Source organism: Mobula hypostoma, chromosome 12 (assembly GCF_963921235.1).
Source record: "Mobula hypostoma chromosome 12, sMobHyp1.1, whole genome shotgun sequence".
NCBI lineage: Eukaryota > Metazoa > Chordata > Chondrichthyes > Myliobatiformes > Myliobatidae > Mobula > Mobula hypostoma.
Window position 1 is genome coordinate 40692703 of NC_086108.1, and position 22299 is coordinate 40715001.

At 39.2% G+C, this 22299-nt stretch overlaps 1 long non-coding RNA gene across 5 annotated transcripts in view; it reads right to left on the reverse strand.

The window, feature by feature from the left end:
• The window catches only part of LOC134354720 (uncharacterized), a 173770-nt gene extending 152016 nt beyond the window's left edge, over nt 1-21754 (reverse strand). For 4 of the 5 annotated variants that reach the window (XR_010019884.1, XR_010019882.1, XR_010019881.1 and 1 more), the window contains exons 1-2: nt 21601-21754; nt 7984-8069 (exon numbers count right to left, since the gene is read on the reverse strand). This is a non-coding gene — a long non-coding RNA (uncharacterized LOC134354720). Of the gene's footprint in view, nt 1-7983; nt 8070-19348; nt 19434-21600 lie in introns of those variants that run through there. The other variant, XR_010019883.1, reaches the window with a different exon arrangement.
• Between the last annotated feature and the right edge of the window lie 545 nt (nt 21755-22299).

Sequence of the window (22299 nt, forward strand, 5' to 3'; positions counted from 1 at the left end):
CTTACCAAACTTCCCCTGTTAAATGAAAGCAACCATACAAATTTTGTTGGGTTATTTTGAGTTATTTTTGCCTGCAGAGGATCAGAGGCATTTCATTCTACTTTGCACCTAGTAATTTTTCACTACTCTTTTCAACTTTAAGATCATGAGAAGAGAAGCAGACAGTCCAGTTCTTCAAGGGTGCTCCACCATAGGAGGGAACAGTGCCTCAGTTCCAAAGTTTTATATTGCTAGATCAGACATCCCACCTCTCCTGGAAGATCTGGGAGTCTCCTGCATATCGATAGTGGCTCCCTGATGCCTGGAAATTATATACAATATCCCGGAAATAGATTTTTTTGAGAGGGAGAGGGAGAGCGAGCATCCTGATTGGTCTGTCTTTGTGCTAAGCGTGGTCCCCCACCACTGGGCCGTGAGGAAACTATGATTTGGCGATATGAAACGATACGAGTCATTTGCACCTTTCCTCATTCCCTGTCACACACTGTTGAACTTGAACGCACGCGAGGTCATTATGCGCGCGTCATCCATGTCAGCGCGGGAAAAAGATCAACTCCTCGAGCTTGTAAATGACAGTGGGCTGAAAAGTATGTTTGACATAACATCTCTGCCGGCATTCTGGGTCAACAGCATTCTTGATCAAAGTCAAGATATCCTAAGATAGCCACGGAAGCACTGAAAACATTGCTTCCATTTCCAATACCATATCGCTGCGAAGTGGAGTTTTCTGCAATGAATGCAACGAAAACTGAATTGCGGAATAGACTGGACATAAGGAACCCCGTTCGAGTATCGCTGTCTCCCATCATCCCTCGATAGGACCGTCTTGTTGCAGGGAAACAAGCCCAGGGCTCCCACTGATTCAGCGATATTGGTGTGTTGCAATGATTTTATATGTTCATACAGGGAAAGTATGCACTGTGTGTTTAATATCCAAACGTTACTTAAAATGTTATGATGCTATTGACTTATCACCTATATTCCGGTCATGATTAACACCCCCCGTCAGCTGGTCCGCAAGAATATTGTCATTATTAATCCGGTCTGCGGTGCACAAAATGTTGGGGACCCCTGCTAAGTAGACCTATCAGTTTTCTCTGTGGGCGGGCTTTACAATCGACCTCAAAAATAATGACAGTGTTGCTCGCTGCACTGTTTGCAACAGCGACTTTTCTATTGCCCATGGTGAGTTAAAATGTAAAAGACATGTTTAGGTGAATTTAACAGGTGTCATTACAGCATAGCTAACGTTATTTAAACTAGCTGGCTAGCTGCTAAGGAGCTCTCTATTGATGTCCTACTTGATGAGGCCAAACTCCCTGTAGACTTGCTTAAAGTTGTAATAGAATAAACATGATAATAGAATAGAATATAAGTACATATTTTAATGTCACATTTGCTGCATATACCCAACATGGTTTACAGATTAGACAAAAACACTAAACAAAGTATTACATACACCCTTGGAGGTCGACGGTGGGTGGGGGGTGCGGGGGTGCTACCTCCCTGGAATGAGTTTTTGCAGGGTGGGAAGGGTGGGATGCCTGATAGATAGTTATGCTCAAAATGGGTCAATTGCTTTCATAATAAGCCCTCTTGCCTAACATCGGCGGCCTTAAAAGATCTCCAGCTTTCCACTACCAAAAACTAAAGGAAACCTAGAGTACAAAACAACCAGTGAGTTGCAGAAGGTAAACTAAACCAATGAACAAAAAAAAATTAAGTAACTTCTTTTTACTGCTGTTGATTAAGAAGCCTCCGAGGTGGTACAAATAGGGCTTGTCACTCGTGTATGGAGACACTGGTTTAGAGTGCAGTCTACATAAATGCATCTTTGATAATGCAGCTCTTTTACAGTACTGCACCGTGGCATCCTTGTTTTGTGCTCCGGAGCCCACAGAATTTGGAATCCAGCACGCTGCCTCTGATTCAGAGACAAGCCTGCTCCAACTTCTTTCATTAAAATGTCTTTACAGCTGCTGAGCCATTGTGGGAAACAATGCAGTTTAAAAAAAACATTATCTTAATGCATCATCATTCACTTTAGATTTTTGTATGAAAACAAACATCCTGCATGCATTACAGAATGAATAAGCCATGCATAAAAGCTATCTTCAAATATTTTATTCTTGCTGACTGCAATAATAGTCAGCTTTCTCTGCTGTCGTATATGGTTAGGCTCAAGTCCCACAGACATTAGATCATAGCCACTTCACTGTAGATTCATTGTCCTTTATAGTCTTAGTTTGCTTACCTATAAGTGTTCTTAGTACAGTAATGGATTAGTTGTAGTAACCTGCTTTCCTGATTTAATATCTTTAATTTGAATGAAACGCTGTTACATAGGCAATTTTTATTTAATTGTCATCTTTCATAATGATACTGTCTTATAATAACCCAAAAACTAAAGAATAGTTGAGTTTAAGATGTTCAATCAGTTTTATGTATTTAATTCTAATTAAGGTTTGCTGTTCTTTAGTTATTGAAATCCCAATAGTGCAGATGTTTTGAATGAAACTACTTTTGGATGACTTATTGGTGTCTTTAAAGAGAGGGTGTACATTCTGTAAAAAGTTTAAACTCTTTTTTGGATAAAACTACCCGCTTCCTTGTCCAAATGCTACCTACTCCTAGATATTTTTGAGAATGGCTGTGGAATTACATCATTTAAGACCTTAGTTGAATCCTGATGTTATCATAGCACATTTATTAGAGGTAATGCTGGTAATTATTGTACACTGAACACAAGCATTTTCTGGCAACCTTACAAGCCTGTCTGCAATTTAATCTTGCAATTGTGAGCCAGTAATGGATGCCAATAGGCTGTCCTGTGTTCAGTAAGTACTTACAGAAACTGTATTCTCAACTCATTTATTTGCTATTAAACATGCTCTTTTGCAGCATTCCATGTGAACAGCTTTCTAATTTTCTGTCAGCAAAGATCCTTGCATCTGACTTTTGATAGAAGGACTAAAGAATGATTAAAAAAGCATATTGGATTAAATAAATCTTTATGATGACTGCTTGGCAAGATCTCATATGAAATAATCTTAATACCAGAGTAACAAATCACTTGAGCTTTGAATGAAATGACTTTTGGTTGTCTTCTTAATGTTGGTACATTACTTCTCATGAACCATCAGCTGTTAGGTTAACAACTTCTGACTCACCTCATCCAGAAATTTGCAATCTTTCAACACTGGATCACAAAATATAGGAGCAGAATTAGGCAGTTCAGTGCATCAAATCTCATTTCATAATTCAGTTTACTCCAGCAGTCGGATAAATGAGTGACCATTACTACAACCATTTACTTGACATGTGCAGTTAGTTAAAATAAAAATTGAGCTGTAGTGTTTAAGAAAGATGCAGACTTCCATTTGCATGTATTAAATGGTACCTTTGTCTGTCATGTTTATTTGTGCTGAGAAATGTGGTTAGTTTCCCTGAACAAAACATTTTTATTTTGCTTGAATTACCACATTCCGACTGCATGGAAATTTGAACAGAGTCTTTTTCCCTTCTTCACAATCCACTCTCCAGAGGTTTCAAGCTGCCTAATTTGCATTGTCTGCAAATAATCATTTTGAGTGCTCTTCATTAATTTGGAACTGCAATTTTCAGAAAAGAAAAGAATCTTTAAGAAAACATACTAAGGAATCGTTAACTTGGACAATTCCTGCTAGATTTTAGCAGCACATGGGGAAATGTGTAGAAGAGATACTGACCACCACCCCCCCACCACCTCCCATGACTTGAAAAATCTTTGTTGACACGTTAAATATACTGCTGAAGCATATTAGACTAATGAGTGATGTTCATCTTGTTGCTTTCATCTCATCAGACAAGGCAAATAGTTTACTCAAAATGACTTTGAAAATATTCACAGGCTAAGTAGTCCATGAGTGAAATCTTTCACTGAATGGTCACAGGTGAATGGTATACATTTGTTGTTTTGTACATTTTAAAGTTCACCGCCAACATAGTGAAATAATTACAGCAGTATTCCCATTTTCCCCTATTAAAGCCTGTTTTATAAAAGGCTACATTATGCTAAACGTTGTACAACACTACAGTAGCTCTTTTGTCTGCAGTGTGAAAGATCCATATCTGGTAAGCACTGTAGGGTGAAAGAGTTCAGAAAGACTCAGGATTGAAAGAATGCAAAAACAGTGTCACTAGGTTCAATACAGTTAACTACTTATGCTTAGCACTGATTGGACAGCCTTGTTTAATAAAACACTCTAAATGAATAGCACAACGTGACAAATTAAATGACAAATCCAGCTAGCATTACCTTCCGTACTTGTTCATACTGTACATTAGATGACTGAACTTCCTAAGTAAAATCATCAGAAAGTACTATGCTCTCTTGCATGTGAATTAATATCCCTGGTGAAAATACAGTTTTACTGTTTATGACACTATTCAGCAGTTTTGTTGTGAATACTTGAACAGGGAACAAAGACTTGTTCATGGACCTCACCTAAATAAACACGGAGGCAGCCTCATCCACCATAAAATATGCAAAAACTGTTTCAGACTACCAATAGTTTTTTTTTAAACTTTCAATATTCAGCATGCTTTCATATTTCCTGTGGTTTTGAGAATAACTTAAATTTATAAAGTCCCCTCCACAACCTCATGATGTCTTGATGTACCTAACAGAATGTTTTGGAAGCAGTTACAATTGCAAGATGCGGAAGTCCAGGGGCATTTAAGCACCACCAAATGCCACAAACTTCATTGCAATCAATGCTACAGGATGTTGGATGAGGGATAAATATTCACCAGAACAGTAAGAATAACTCCACTACTGTGTTTTGTATAGCGGCACAGGATTTTCATTTCCACCCAGCTGAGCAGATCGGACCTCAGTCTACTGTTCCATCTGAAAGAATCCATCCCTTGAATATGGAACACTGTCAATGCAAATAGAAGGTAGTTTTTTCGAATAATCCCAAAACAGGATCATCAATGTTCTGGTATCGAATGCATGCACAAGGCTAAATACTAGCCTGCTAATATCTTGATTTTAAGAAAATTCTTGGATGAACACAATCATCATCTTTGGATCAGTTTTGTTTTAAAACCCCTGATAGCATGTTTTCCTATGTTGGCTGGCATTGAAGCTTGTACTCCACACACCCTATAATTTTTAGGGCATAAAAGAACTCACATGTTTATTCACTTTAGGCATTCTTAGCAGATGTAAAACTGACTAAAGGGGGATTAGACAGAGATATGTTTGTCTGTCGCAAGATTTCTTAAAAGCTGTAATTGGCAGTTAGATAAAACAAAATAAACGCATACTTTCGACTCCTCTTTACTTGAGACAAAATGAGGTCCAATCTATAAATATCATTTTCTTCTACAGCTTGGAAACAAGTAAGCAGCACACCATTGATTGTAAGGGCATTATGAATTAAATAGTGCAACGCTTTAAAAAATGGGTTATGATCTCCTGCAAAGCTGTTTGATGCAATTAAAACTTCTAAACAATCAAAAATGGCAAAAGATGAACCAAACTTTGTCTCTTCCAAAAGTAAATAATTTCTTTTTTAACGATTTAGCCTAAGTCAATTTGCAGATCACCTAAGAGCTGAAGTACCAAAAAAAAGTGGATATACAGAACAAAATACAAAACTAAGAGCAAATTAGGAATTGTTGCAAATTGTGTCAAAGCAGCTACAAATCACAATGGAGCTACACTGCTCACTTTCAGGTGAGGCGCTTAAAGTTCCTGCCAAGGAGTACTGAGAGATAATTTGTCAAACTATAGACAAAGCGTTGCTTTTGATGTATTATGACAGATTACAGTGGCAGTGAAAATCCTAAAACTGCTGTCTAACTGTAGCTTAACAATTGTTTTGAACAGGTTTAATGCTGGCAATTTCCTCTTGAATTTCACAATTTTATTAAATGCCAGTTGTTACTCAGCTTTGTACTGCGCTAAAGAATCTTCTGAAAAATTCTTTGTTCATTCGCTACATTGTTCCACACATCTAACTCTGCGGTATGGTTCTCAATCTACCTAAAGAGATTTGTAGTAACAGATTTTATTCACTGCTTGCATGTAGCACTTTGAACTGTGTATCATCTTATAGAAAATTAAAATATACAATATGTGAACAGGTGCATGACAAAGATCCAGATTTGGATTAAAGATTCATTCTAATCTGCTCTGAAGAATACAATCCTTTTAAAATGACTAAATAGTCGCTAGCCCAAGATGTATGCCAAATCTGAATCAATGTTGCTCCAGTTTTCACAATGTCTAGTATTTAATGAGATGAATAAATCATCTCTAGGGCAGAACCAGGCAAAGCTGATTTTTATCCCAGTTTAATCAAACCTACTAGCTTTGGATTAGCTCACAACTGATCTACTTGGCGTCAGATTTGCACTCATCCTTGGTACCAAGGATCAGGAAGGACATTAGTCAATGAATTAACGTTAACTGAAATTCAGAAGAATGGTGCAAACACCAGACAGACAATTGCCCTATTTAAAGCTACATTTGCCGAACAATCCACTGTTTGTATTATTCCCAGAGACACAAAAAACATTTATTCTCACCCACAGCCAATCACATTAAGTACCTCCAAAGCAGCTAGAAAGTCAATCTTAACGGTTTTCAGAAAATGGAAGAATGACACCTAAAATTGTCAGAAATTAAAAAGGCAGAAATGCTTGACAGAAAGGAACAAGCGGAACACATTTTGAACAAGAAGCATGCATCATCTTAGTTTGTATTCTGTGAACAATGGAGAGGAGTGGGTTCAGATAACATTGAAAACCTGCTTGGAAACAAGTTACTATCAGCAAAGAGCTGTAGATAAAGCACAGATCAACACCAGGTAAGTGACCAGAGCAGTGCTCCTGCAAAAACTGGTACTGGAAGGAAAGTTATTTCAACATGCTTTAGGAATCTGGACCTAGGGAAGGCACATCATTGTAAAGTGGACATCTCCATATCCTCTTCCTTTCATGTTGAAAAACATCCCATTTATTCGCAAAGGAATGGAAACTTCCAACACCGAACAGCAGTCAAAGCTGTGAATTACTGCTACATAAGAAAGATGGACAAAAAATAATTGCAAGAGAAGCCAGAGAATGGAATCTCCTAGTGAATGAGCAGAGACAGGACGTAAAGCAGCTGGAGGGTGTGAAGCTTGTAAAACGAAAACACTTCTTGCTTCTTTTAAAAATAGAGATGCAGGAATTGTTCACTGGACTTCGTAATTCCCAGTTCCCAGAAATCAGGTTCGGCACCATTTCTCACAGTTGTAGCAACCACAGAAAGGCCATTAAAATGACAGCTTTCAGACTGCCTGAACCTCTTATTTTCTGCAACTATAATCTTCTAGTTTATGTCCGTCTGACCACTTTAGCAGGCTGATTCAAAATATGCAGTGTGGATTCTGTAGGAAAAGGCAGACCTAAAAGAAAGCCTAGGGACAGCAGGGGGGAAAAAAACAACTTTCAAGGGAGGGGGGTAAAAGTGGGTGTTGGAAAGCAAAATAGAAAGAATTATAAGGGTTTATCAATTGAGTGTGTAGCTTATACATAGCATGTTTATTAACAAAATATTTAATAACTACTCCGAAGCATTTATTTGTGAAAAGAGCAAGATCAGAAAGCTTCAGCTAGGCATTCTGAGACACAGGAAGAACAGGAGTCCATGCAGAGGGTTATTTTTACCTCCTCTAGAATGGTATTCAGAGTCCATTTTATTGAGGCATCCGTGTTTCTCAGCACCTGCTTGATGGCAGACAGTTTGAAGCCACAACAAACAGCAATTACAGCCCATGTGCAGTAAGTAAAAGGATAACAAAATATTCTAACTTCCAGTGGCGCATCGGCTTAAGACTCGACTCAGAATAATAGTGTGGCTCCAGTCATTATGATTTTTCCAGTTTAATGGGCTAATCTGTGTCTGTGCCTTCAAGGCAAGAACACATGGCAATGTACCGCCCTTACCTTAGTGTAGATCAGCCAGAAATGCCTTCAGTCACATCCCTCTTTTGCTAGACTTAACTGCTCAAAGGCGTAGAGATTCAAGTAGCCTAGAGGACAAGAAAAACTCATGTCAGAACACACAATTCTTTAATATAAGAACATGCTGTAATTAAAATGTTATCTCAAATGTTACACATATACATTTTGTGCTCAGTAAGTTTTGAATCAAGAATCAAACTTCATGTTTGCATTATAACCATAGAGCAACTAAAATTCCAAAAGGAGGCATATGCTAGTTACTCTTGCAAAGACCCCCAAAAAAATTGACCCAGCCTTGTGTTCAGCCTGAACAAAACAGCTAAGTGGTTTCAATTTAATTCTCAGCAGCCACTGTAGTTCAAAAACAAAATACATTCAGCTTCCCTCCTTCCTGTGGGATTTTAATGGTAACAGTACACTCATATTCATGGAAAAATTCAGTCTATTTGCTTTTGTCTCACTGTTAGCTCTCAGGCATGTCTTGACAGGAGCTCAGTATTGCAGAGAAGGTGGAGGAGGGGACAAGCAATCATTTGCAAGGCTCTCTCAACCCTGAAAATTCCAGCCAACTCAGCACTCTTTGGAGGGGCGAGCGAAGGGGAATTGATGCTGTCACCCCTGAATCATAATTTGCAGAAACCCTTCATCTGTTTAGATAGGAGCAATAATGAGATTACTGATCCAGAAATGGCATCTTCTGTGTAATTTAATTAAGAGCATCAAAACCATCTGGAAACCTGGGAAAAGAATTAAAAAGTCGTCCACAGTTAAGTTACAGGAATGAGTGCACGATAACAAAATAGGAACAAATCCAAAACACCAGCATTCTAAGCCTTTGGTGCTAAAGCTTTTAAGTTAGTGTTTCTTTATCTCACTCCCTCCTCCTTTGTATCACAAGCCAAAACTGCATGATAAAAAGATGCTTCCAGCCTTCCAGTGCCTCTCCTTCAGGCTGATTTGGTTTGGAGATAACAATGAACTATCAGCCAATGTGATAGATCAGGAGAGCAAGAGGATATTTTCCCATATTCTGCCACTAGAAATGGAGACAAAGGCCCTTAGTACAGCAAGTTAGAAAATTATTTACTTCAATAACTAATAACTGATGAACATGACTTCAGATATTTGGAATAACCTTGTTTCCCCCATGGAGATCCTTGTCTACTACTCTGCAATAATGTACTTCATTGCTACCTTCTGACCAGCCACGAGAGATACAAACAATTCATGGTTTCTGCAAAGCATTTTCGAAAAATAAGTATATGGTTGTTTACAAACCCAGTTTTGAACCTGCTCAAATCCAAGCTGTGGGCTAATGACTGAGACAGTCAAACTGATCTGTGATCAATTCAAACACTCTCTGCACACATGTTCTAGAGCCAAAAATCAGCTTCTTCAGTTAATTCCAAAACCTGAGATTGCTGAGATAATTTAACTCTAGCAATGAACTTCACAAAAGACTTCCAACTCGAAAGAGAAAGCTGTGCTCTTAAGGCTAACGATAGACCCATCGTAAAAATAAGTAATACGATCAAGAGGATTCCATTTTGCTGGCAGAGCAACACAACTAAAAATTGGTGTTTTCATCCAGTGGACGCCTTTTTACAATCAACTTCCACACCGAATAAGTGCAACAGTATTTCAATCGGGTTCAAAGCAAATTTACTACAAGCTATTCTTTATGGCATCAGTTATTTGATATTATCTTATCTATAGTTAAGCAAAATTATGAAGCACACTTTAATAAGTTTGTGAAGAGGATCGAGTGAACTTATGCATAAAACACACTAAAGAAGAAAGTCTTCTTAGCCCGTGAAGTATACCCTGATAGAGAGGTTTGTCTTTTGTGCTAAAGCAAAGAAATACAAGAGTGTTCTCTTAGCCCAGAACATTAAGCTACCAACTGTAACCTTTAACAGGTAAATGCTATTTGTTAAACTGGTATTATCCTGTCAATGTGCACATGATTATATTGTTAACTAATAGAAGTACAAAGTAAATGAGCCTTCACTGATATAACCAATGATTGATCATCACAACTACAATGACCAACAATGTAAATTTGCATATTATCTTAAATAGAAATCTATTAAAATGAGAGCAGAATCAGAATCAGGTTTAATACCACTAGAGGGAAAATAATACCGAACCCATGAATGCTAATTCAACATCCATTCAGAAATCTGAAGGCCAAGGGGAGGAAGCTGTTCCTGAAATGTTGAGTGCACCTCTTCAGGCTCCTGTACCTCCTGTCGGATGGTAGCAGTGAGAAAGGGGCATGTCCAGGGTGATGGTGGTTCCTAATGATGATGGCGCCTTTTTGAGGCATCGCCTTTTGAAGGTGTCCTGCATTCTCTTGGGAGGCTAGTACCCATGATGGAACTGGATGGGTTTACAATTTTCTACAGCTTTTTCCAATCCTGCCCAGTGCCCCCCCATACCAGATGGCGATGCAACCAGAGTGCTCTCCACGGTACATCTTTAGAAATTTGCAAGCGTCTTTGCTGACATACCAATTCTCCTCAAATTTCAAATGAAATATAGCCAGTAATTGCATTAACGTGTTGGGCCCAGGATAGATGTTGCATCAGAGATGTTGACACCCAGTTACTGGAGACTGCTCACCTTTTCCACTTTTGACTCCTCAATGAGGATCTGGTGTGTGTTCCCTTGACTTCCCCTTCCTGAAGTTTGACATGGCACCTTATGTATCAGTTGGTAGAATTAGCATATGTATTAATCAGCTTTTTACTGTGCGTGTTTAAGTTAACATTAATCTGGATTGTATTGAATTTAGAAAACTATAGCAGATTCTGGTCAAGATAAACCCCCCAAAAAAATCGTGTATGCGTACACACACTCACACTTCCAAATTCTCCAATTCTAAAACCTAAATGCCTCTTGATCATTTACATTCATTGTAGTTAGTGATAATCAATCATTGGTTACATCTGTGAAGGCCCATTTAATGTCCCTTGCAGAACTTTCATCAATAAAAATCATAAACATTATGGGAATTGTTTTGCTAAACTTCCTACTGCTGCCTGTAAGGAGTTTGTACATTCTCCCTGTGACCGCATGGGTTTCCTCCAGGTGCTCCATTTCTCCCCCCCTTCCACAGTCCAAAGACATACCAGTTGGTAGGCCAATTGGACATTGTAAATTGTCCTGTGATAAGGGTAGGATTAAATCAGGGGATTGCTGGCTGGCACAGCTCAAAGGACCAGAAGGGCCTATTCTGTGTTGCATCTCAATAAATATACAAACAAGCTATCTACAGAGTCAATAGTTCAAGAAATACCTGATCAGGTTTATTAATCTTCAAGATGGTACGTGGTAAGTCAGATCTAAATATTTTAGCCATCCAGTTCCATGTTTACTAGGTAATGGGCAAATTTCACTTCATATAATATTGTTTGAAGGGTCATTAAACATATCACAAAGCAAATTGATGACATATTTAACCATTTCAGTCTTATTATACAAGACATTAACACTCATGGTTAAGAGTAGTAGGCACTCCAATTAGTCAATCAAACTAAACAAAGCAGATTTTTAATAACTTCTTAACCTGCAAGACAGGCACTAATCAAGGAACTCATACGGACCTTAAAAAAACCCATCCCAGACTAAATATACGGATGTGTCAGATACTTTGTTTCATTAAATACTTTAGCTAAAATAGAATTCAGCACTTAAAACCCCACCAATTACAGAAGTAAATTATACAAAGCAATATACATGTTGAAAGCACAGGATCACTTTAAAGGACTTAAGCAAGTGTATTGTCACTTAAAGTTCTAAAAGGTAGCTGAGAATGTGCCACAATGCTCAAAGGTTGTTCACCAAGGATGTAGCTCAAAGCAACATTGTACCTTTTCTATCCACACACTGCATATTTGTGAGATTACCCTTGTTCTACAGAAACCGCACCTTGAAGTCAAACATTTCTCATGAGTCAGTTACCCAGATTATGATATGAAATATTTCACATTATTTCCTGACTTTTCTGCATGTACAATGAAGCAGACTGTCGTAAAGTACTAGTATCACTAGCTTGGATCACAGGGTTGAAATGGCTGTTTATATGACCAATACAAATACTTCACTTTATTGTTGCCAAACAATTAATACTAGAGTGTACAATCATCACAGTGATATTTGATTCTGCGCTTCGTGCTCCCTGGATTACAAATCAATCGTAAATATTAAAAATTTAAATTATAAATCATAAATAGAAAATAGAAAAGGGAAAGTAAGGTAGTGCAAAAAAAAAACTGAGAGGCAGGTCCGGATATTTGGAGGGTACGGCCCAGATCCGGTCATATGCCATCATATTTCTAAACTTTGACGATTTTTCTTTCATTCTGCTCCTTAACACCTTGTCCAATCCACTATGTTCAGATTAGTATTTTAAACAATGATTAGTTTAAGCAATGTAATATAATAAGAACTAGATTCAGGACTAGGTCACTTGGCTCTCCAAGCTGTTCCATCATTTGAGATCATTGCTGAACCATCTCCATATCTCCTGTTCCTTAAATGCCCAGAAATCTACCCTTCCGCTTTGAAAGATCAAACAGAAACTCCTTGCACCTCTAGAGTAAAAAATGTTAAAGACACACCACCTCTACATCAGAATATATTCTTTGCCTCAGTCTTGAATTTTTAATGTTTTACTGAAATCTTCTTTCAATTTTTCTAAATGCTAGGGAATATAGACCTAGTGTACTCTATCCCTTCTTATAAAGAAGACTCACTATTCCAAAACCAGATCACTGCACCCACACTAATCAAGGCACATCCTTTCTGAGGAGATCAAACTGTACACAATTCTCCAGATGCAGATAATTGCAATAAGAAGCCTTTTGTAATCAAAATCTCCAGTAATTAAGGTCAATGTACCAGTTGCCTTCATAATCACTTGCTGCAGCTGCAGGTTGGTATTCAGTGCCTCCTGCACAAATAGAGCTAGGCCCCTTTGAACATCAACATTACTCAGTCTCTCACCTAGTTAAAAAACAGGCACACCAAAGTGAACAACTTCACAGAAGTTAGCTAGGTTATTCCACACACAGTTTGATACAATGTGCTTCATATCATGGTACTCAAATTTTTGCAAGTCAAATTATTTGGATTAGTAAATTAAACAAGCTACGAATCCATAACCAGAAGGAAGCTCAGAGTAAAACTATATTTGTGGTTCTATGCTACATTACTGATTTAAGCAGTTTATCCCAGACAATCACACTTCAGAGAAAAACTGCAGCTGCTGAAAATCTTAAATTTAAACAAAATAGAAATTTCTCAAGGTAGCAGCTGTAAAGAGAGCAAAATAGAGCTCTGGGTCTCAGGAATGAAGGATCCCTGACTTGAAACATGATCTGTTTTCTCCCTAAGCTGATGCTGTCTGACCTGCTGAGCACATCCAACATTTTTCATTTCTAAATCAAACGCCAAAGAATAAGGTTGGCACATCATTGTGGGCCGAAGGGCCTGGCATGTGCTGCAATGTTCTGTGTTCTAGAATAATCAAAGCTGATTTTGTCAAGGCAATGAGAGCAGGAGAGGTCTGTGAGTCACACATTATAGAGACACAAAAAAGCTATTGAGAGTTGGCAGGTTGAATCCAACAGAAAACTTTCCCCCCCATATCAGTGGTAGTTGCAATCTGTTTGATTAACAGTATGCCACTAATGATCATTTCAATATGGTGTCACTTATTTTGCCCATACTCAAATTAATTGGGTTCATTATGACGGAACGTATGGAGCACAAGACTAGTAGGGAATACGTTATCTGAATAAATTGGCAGAACACAAATGTAAAGTAAAGCACTTCAATATCACTAAAAAATTCTCATATTTTCACTGGTCAAAAGTCACAAACCGGAATTTTTTTTAAGGTATATAATCCCATGGTGTTCTGCTTCATCAGAAATCTGGCAGAGAATGAAAAGATATTATACCGTAACAGCATTTTTCTAATTAATCTTTTGATGACTACATGGAGATTTTTCAAAAAAAAAATTGTCTAGCAGAGAAAACCAAGATTGAAAGATTTTCTTTGGATCCCTACATTCTTCTGGTTAAACGGAAAGTGCAGAGGCAAGTTTTGCAGATGTTGTATGATAGGAAACATGTGGCTAGCCTGAAATCTACTGAGGACTTTCTGTATCTTAAAGATTACGATTAAGCATTTTCAAATAACTGTAAACAGTATGTGAAAGAGGAAAGCAAATTGCTGAAAAATCAAAATTCCTAAATGTTACTCTTCTCACTGGTGTGTAAAATTTATCCTTTCAGCCACAAGGTGTTATGCAGAGAAAGCATGGGCTGTTTCAGCCATTATTGACAGCCACCTTTTATTTTTCATCTCAGCAACTGTTCCAAGCCAGTCAAAGATAGCTTTGTACAGTTACAGCTTATTTTATTTAAGCTCCAAGGAAGGATTTTTTAAAATTTAAAACTAATATTCACAAAGTTGCTACAGTTGCATTTTTCAGCCTCTATTTATTCACTATCTTTTCAAACAAACAAAAGCTCTGGTGAAACACTGTTAATTGCCCCTAGCTTAAATAATGATTTGCATAATTGAAAATAACACTCACACAAAAGAGAAAGATCATGAAATATATGAAAGGATATAATCTCGTTCTAGTCAGGTCATATAAGAAAAATATCGCCACTGCAAACTGTGAACAAATATTTGTTGTATAAATTTATCTTTAACATCTTTGTAATGACCTTGCACTTGGCATTGTAGCTAAATCTGACTGACCCCGTCTTTTCCTTACACAGTAAACCTTGACAGACACAAATCAATACTTATGCAGTTCTGGGATAATGATGCTTTTTCTTCCTCCTTATTTTCTTGCTTAAATCTCCCTCAGTCTATTATTTTGGTGAAAACTAAATTTAATATTTTTAAGATTGGCAATGTCAACTTTTTGTCAACAACCAGGAAAATCAAAACATGACTCACACTACTAGGAAGTTGCAATAAATGATACTGTAGTAAAGGAGAGAGGACATGCCATTACTCATTGACTGATTGACAAAAGGATCAATTCTAGATTCGTCTATCACCCATTAACCTGGGTTTCTCTGCCGATATACAAGATGGCAGTTCATTTTTGTCAACAGATACTACAAAACCGACTGAAACTTTGTCAGAATTTAATTTTAAACAAAATAAATTGGTGTATTAAATGTAGTCTACAAAGGAAAATTAGAAGCACAGTTTGTTTGAAAAATTAAACTGGGTACCAGTTAAAAAAAAACTGCTTTGTTATAAACAATCATCAACAAATGATGGAAATCTTCAGCAACACAAAGTGCCGAAGGAACTCAGCAGGTCAGGCAGCATCTATGGACGGGAATAAGTAGTCAATGTTTTGGGCTGAGATCCTGAGAAAAGGAAGGATGCAGAAGCCAGAATGCAGAACTACTTTGCTATGATCATTCGGGATGCTTGGCAGATGGCAGAAAGATTTTCGAGCAGCCAAAATCAAAGCTCAATCCCCAGTGACATTCAACATTTTATTCTTACAACAATATTTAGGGGTGGAGCATTTAAAACTAACATGTAATTTTCTTCAGAAACATGGCTTCTTAACTGATCATCCTTAATTAACAATCTATTAACTCAGAGAAGTTTTTAATTAAAGTTGCCTTCTTGAGACACAATTTCAAAATTTAATATTGTTAAATTGGTGTTTTCAGAATGAAGACTAATAGTTAGATAGTAAAAATTTGCCCCCCATTTTAAAGTGTGAATAGGTTGGCCTCTTTGTTATTTGAGGTACAAGATCTACACAACCAATACTAAGTCTCAATATGTTAAACAAAAATACTCTGCTCAGCATTAAAGGAAATCTATGATATGAGGTGGATTAAACAATGAGAATTTCTAATACATAGCATTTGAAGTTATGGTTTCTTAATCGTGAAGTATGGCTAGAGAGCAAAGTTTTATTTAATCTTCCCACTTCCAGTCAACCATTTCCTGTTTTTGATAAAAACTGTACAAAGGTCAACTTGACTACCGCATTTTGTCATCTTTAATAATATATCTGGAATAATATTCTGGGACCAAAAGGGATAAAGTACCACGGTTTAGTTGCCCATACTGGATTTCTTCTTCTTGTAACTAATCTATTCAAATTGCAGTTGAATCTGCAATAAACTTATATTATTTGACCAGCTTACAAACATTATTCTATTCTTGTTGGAGAACACAGCTCAGTACTTCAGATTGTATCCTTGCACCCAGTTAAAAAATACAACGGAATACAGCTGGAGGAAAAATGAGGTGAAAATTTCTGTGCACGTGCTAGATGAGGTGATCTAGTTGGAATTAAAAGGTGTTCTTGTTCCTATGGCCCAACATTCCCAGTCGTTACCCTTTCCTATTGTGAACCAATTGAACTTGAACCAATTGAACTTTAGGCCATTGAAGTTTGTTCATCTCTGTTCACATTCATTCAAATTTCTGGCATCTATTATTTGCCCCCACCCCACCCACACATAAATGAGTTAATGTCAGAAATTATATGCCTTTGAAAAAAAATGTGAAATTGCAACAATAATATTTCAAATGGCTTGGTGGACACACATGGAACCAACATTTTAAAGACGTAATCTTTGATCCTAGCCAAAAAGGCAAAATTAACATTTATCCCTGAAAGAACAAACTATTGGAATCTCTGCTTCCAGTAACGATCTTGCAATCTCAGATACTGGAGTGGGCAGTGCATCAACAAGACAAGGGTTGACTGCAACCTTTCCTTACCAAATAATCCTACCCCCTTGTGCTGTGATCAATAGTCACTTAGTCCTTTAACTGTACAGAGCAAAATTTGACAGGTTCAAAAGACAAAACAGATTGCAAACTTGAATCCATGTTCCAGATATCTAAAATTTAGTTTTGAGAGCTCTATTGAAAAGTACCTTGTTCAGTTACACTAGGTTCACTCTTCAACAAGAACATGCAATTCTACCACCTTTCACTTCCTGGCTTGAATTTAAATGCTTTCAAAATTCACTACTGAACACAGCAGTTAAAAGTCAAAAGATTGCTCTGATTAAAAAAAAAGCTTCAGGGTGGTTAAAAGTTGGTTCTTGTAATGTACAACTTTAAAATATAAATTATGATCCACAAACAAGAAAATCACCACCCTGTCTGAGAGCTTGGTAAAAAAGGCTATGTGACCAAGAGTGGAACTAATATGGCCTGGGCTTTGCAGGATGTCCCTTAGTCACAACCAAACTATTCATTACCTAGTACTTCCACCAATATAAAACAGCAAAGGGAAACATCACACTGGGTGAAAGAAAACATTAAACTCCGCTACAGGGCATTTGCATTGCCAAAATTAAATTTATTCTCCTAGCTGATCTATTCAATCAGCAGAGTGTACTGTAAATTTATATTAACCACTTTACCAAGATTTGTTGGAAAACATAGCTCAGGTTTTCACACTGCTCCATGCACGCAGTTAAACAGTGACTGTGGAAACGATTTAAGTCATCAGGAGACTTTTGAAAAAAAAAATCTGGAAAGTGTATTTTGACTTGCTGCTTAAATTCTTTCCTGCCTGTTCATAAAGATTAAATACACCACGTTAAATTTCTTAAAAGTGGAGGGGGGGGGGCATAAAATGTGCTTTTAATAATTTACTGTCTAACGGGGAAATGGCTGTGTAGCACACCGTCAAAGCACTCTGATTAGGAACAAGAATCTCTTACTGATTTTTATGTGTAACTGCCTACTTGTGTTTTCCGAGTCAGCAGCGGTAATGATATCCAGCTTTTACTAAAAGGGGATGGATTAGTTCACTGGATGGAGTAACGTTTTAATGTATAGTTTAGATGGAGCAATGCGGCTTTTCAGCAAAGCTCTGTATGTCTGCTGCAATGCATCCAGACAGTTAGGCTCTCAGCATGTCTGGGCTTTTGATTTTAAATGCATGTCTTCGCAGAATTCAATTGCTTGCTGCTCAATTATTGATTGTCACGAGGTCTCGCTTTGTCTTTCAGAAACAGTGGCAAAATGGATTACAGGGTGCTACAGGGAGGGGGGTGTATTTCTCATGAAGAAGCGCACCAGGAAAGTTACTGATAATGAAGTCCATGATTAAAATAAAATGCATCGTCTCCAACCATGCACGAAAACGGCGGTCGTGAAATTAGAGAAACGGTTGGGAAGGGAAGGAGGGAGTGAAGAAATAAGAAACAATGTAAGGAATACCAAACCAAACGCTGTCCAAGTCTCATGCTGAAGATAGTCTGTACGACCCTATTTTCAAATTTCCCAACTCCAGAGTGGCAAGGCAGGAGGGGAAAAGGGCCCCCTTTACAGACAGTTGAGAAGATTTTTCACAGAACGTGATACTTCTCCGTTATCCACCAGGTAGCGCGGAACCGTCACTCTTCATTTTACTACACCGAACAGTACGCGGTTCATAAAATTTGCAGACATGCGGCCGTTTACAAAAACTGGTGGCCAATCTAGGAGTTGTAAAACAATTCAACGTGCCACATGAATTGGTGGGAGAGGCCAACGCTCACTTCCAAAGCCACGTTCAATTTAACATTTGTCATGGTAACAGCCCAAGTGCTCTTTTCAGTCGTGTCACTTCTCCCTCCCCATGGAGGCGACCAGGTACCTTAAACCCCCTGAGGGCCGTCTCTGGTTATTTAATTTGAAAGAAAAGGTAGAGTTAAAAGCGCGCTCTCAGGGCACAAGATTTTCCCCCCACAAAACAGAACCAAGTAACACACACAAAATGCTGGAGGAACTGAGCAGGTCAGGCAGCATCGGAGTACTGAGAACAGCTACCGCATTTTTCTACACTTGATAAGTTAAATGCGGGTTGAAATCACATTAGAGGCACGTCGGGGCTCTCAGGGCATCCGAAAGGGCTGAAGTAAAAGCTGAGATTGGCATTTCAGACGGGAGGAGCACCAGAGGAGACGGGCAGGGGAGTAGGCTGCGGCTTGCATGGCTGCCCAGCTCCATGTGTAGCCGGCAGTCAGAGGTCCCACCCGCCAGAGGTCAAGTAGCTGGCTGCACCTGGGCGCGGGGGGAGACGATGAAGAGGGCAGGGGCTGACCCGGCCGAGGGCACTGACTGCACACACTTTGCACCGTATGAAAAGTCCAGACAGCCCCTGCGGATTCATCATGTGACACGCGCCTTTCTTCTTTCCCAGCCGCGGTAATCCACAAAATACACTCAAGATCACCAGCAGTGTAATTGTTCTCCCACCCGTTGCAAGAAATACGGGTATTTTTTTAAAAAACTTTAAAAATTAGATTGCACAGAAAGCCTGTCTTATGACTACCTTTCAAATTCCATCAAGCCGATCTAAATCCTCACCGTTAGAAGCTAGGAGCCTCGTTAGACGGCAGAAGAGCCAATGCAGCGAGGAGCTTCTCTGCGGGCGTGGTGCTCGTCTCTTTCAGACGTCAGATACTTTTGTCATTCAAAAAAGCTACCACGGGTTACACGAGTTCTGCGTGGCGTACCTATGCCTACGAGCGCCTTTCCGCCACCTCCTCCGCAGTGAGCTACAGCCTCTCCCTATGCAGTTACACACACCTGGCTTCTCGGTTACGCGAACCGTGAACGATACCTTTGGTGGCATTTCCTCTTGTCACTTCCAGTCCGCCTTTACACACCTCCTCTCATCCTCCCATCACACCCGCTCGAATTGCGGGCAAGCGACTGGAATACAAGTGCAGGTCCGGGTAGTAAGAGGGTTTCTTCATATCATGAGGAGCCCATAAGCGTTTGAAGACCAAATTTTCCTTGCAGTAATGACATGATTCATTTGTCTGGAGATGTGCAATAATGCTTGCTAAGATGCAATGCATCTAAAGGCCTGTAATTCAAAGCGCCGTTAATCTCCTATTTTTTCTTCAAAAAATGTTAACAGTTTAAAAGTTCTCATGTTTGACGGATGCTTGGGAACTGGCACAAATGGGATTTTACTCTGTATTCAATGACCAGGGTAAGAAACCGGCAAGCCATCCCGTCGTCACTCCATAACAGTGCGGAGAGTTTGAAAGTTATGCCAGTCGCGAAAACTTATGACGGAATATTTACGTTGCAGCCATACTGAAGCGGGAAATGTCCGCAATAGATCGATTAAGTTCAAGAGCAGCAGCCCCGGAGCCCTCGACGTACTGTAAATGATGTGTCAGAAATGAGGTAGCGCCGAAGCAAGTACTGCATAAAAAATGTTCAATTTCTCTACCCCCCCCCATCGCAAAGGGAGACAAAGAGCAGATTGATCCCCTTAGTCTGACAAAGGTCCCAGTGACTGCACACACGAGCCCTTCCTCTGCATATGGTCAATTAGTATTGAAAATACTCAGCTGATTTCATTCGCTGGAAACTTTAAGCTGGGCCTTATGAGCAGGAAGAATGATGTTATTGAAAGGAAGAGTCTCATCTAAATAATAAAAGGGCACGCGGCCATCTGGTCTGGTCAAACTCTGTACAAAGTTTACTGCAGCGACTGTCTCTCTCCTGCATGTCCTGTCGTTTTTGAGGTGCCTTAATGTAGGCAGATCCAAAAACGACTGGTCGTGTAACATTTTTAAAAATCCACCCTTTTAGTGTTTGCAGTATATGGAAGCTCACTGTAGTCGATCTCTCGGTACAGAAAATACACTCGACCTGCATTGCGTGCAGGCTCCTTGATTGTAGGGGAAAAGCTGGCTGGCGGCCAGACAGGCGAAAGCTCTGTTGATCATTATGTCTAGCCTTCAGGTGTCTCAGCTCACAGTGGGTGGTGGTGAAGGGGAAGGAGAGAGAGAGGGAGGGAGGAGGGGAATGGGGGGGGTGAAGGAGGAGTCGCCGTAGATGACATGACGGCAGACAAAGAAAGGGGAAAAAACGCCTATATAAAAAAAGCTCATTCCCTTGTTACATGAATGTATGTACTCTATTTTATCTGTGCATTCTCCCGAGAACTGGAGACCGATTTAAGCCTGTCCCAATAAAGTCCAGCTTCTTTCAGGATTTACTGGCCGCTGCTCAGTGTTGTACGTAGAAATGCATAGGAAAGATTAATTAATGTAAACACACACAACAAAGAGAGAAAAAAATCCCCTCCTGCTTGGCCTTTGTCTGAATTTCATAGTCTTGCAGCTGTGTCTCTGTAAACCACTGCCCTTTCAGCAACTCGGTGGACGAACTGAACTCGGAGTTGGCTGGACAGGCTTCAGCCCCTCGCCGTGGGGTCAGTTGAGTTTGTTCTACTTACTGCTCACAATGCCACTGATTGGACACGGCTGATGTGTTATCACAAGCATCAGACTTCATCTCCAGCTCTGCCTGAATAATGCAGCGGGCTGCCTCCACTGCAGCGGGCCGGCAGCTCCCTTAAACTGCCGACTCTTAATTCCCACCCCCCCCACCTCAAACAAAAGTGATTTAAGGTCAAACTGCAGAATGTGAGCTGTTTCCCCACAAACTTTAAACGTTTTTCCAATGTATTTATTTACAAGGTTATGTGACCGTTTAACAAACATTTGCTGAGTCGGTGTGTGGATCTGTGTAGTTAAGTGCATTAAAAGAAATACTTACAGTTCAGTTGACAGTATAGATTCTTATCAATCTTCGTTAAGCTGTACAGTGCCTTTCAGTTTTAATATTGGGTGAGAAGGGAAAGGGTGAGGAAGTCCCATTAATTATACAAAGAAGCATGCTTCTATTTACAGTCAGACACTTGTGTGCAGACATCCCATTGCTCCAGTATTGCTTCATCTGCTGCACTGAATTGAACTATATAACACCCATGTGAAAGACAGGGGAAATATAGTCACGTGGAGCACACAGACTCGTACCATTGGCTCAGCAGATAATCTTTAAGAGAGACATTTTTTCCTCCATTGGCCGCAATGGAAGATTGAAGGCGGGCGGTTCTTCCCAGTCAGAGCCTCCAGTTTTGTAAAAAAATACACAGGATAATGACTGTGTGGGTGTTAGGCTGACAGGAGAATGGGTCGGGAGAAAGGGTTGAAGCCATCGTTAAGTTGAGATCAGAGGAACAAGAACGGGAAGATTTGCGACCCCAACATTAGCTATCTTACTAATATATCTGCGTTACTGGTTTGTGAATGACTAACCTGAGCCCTGAGCGAAATGATGGGGCCGAGCAGCATAGCCTACTCGCGCTGAACTCGAATTACTTACTGAGGGGAGAAATCTTAATTGCGTTTTAAGTTAATCCTGATGGGATCTAATAGGGTTTAACTAATCACTGGATTTTAAAATGATACTCTC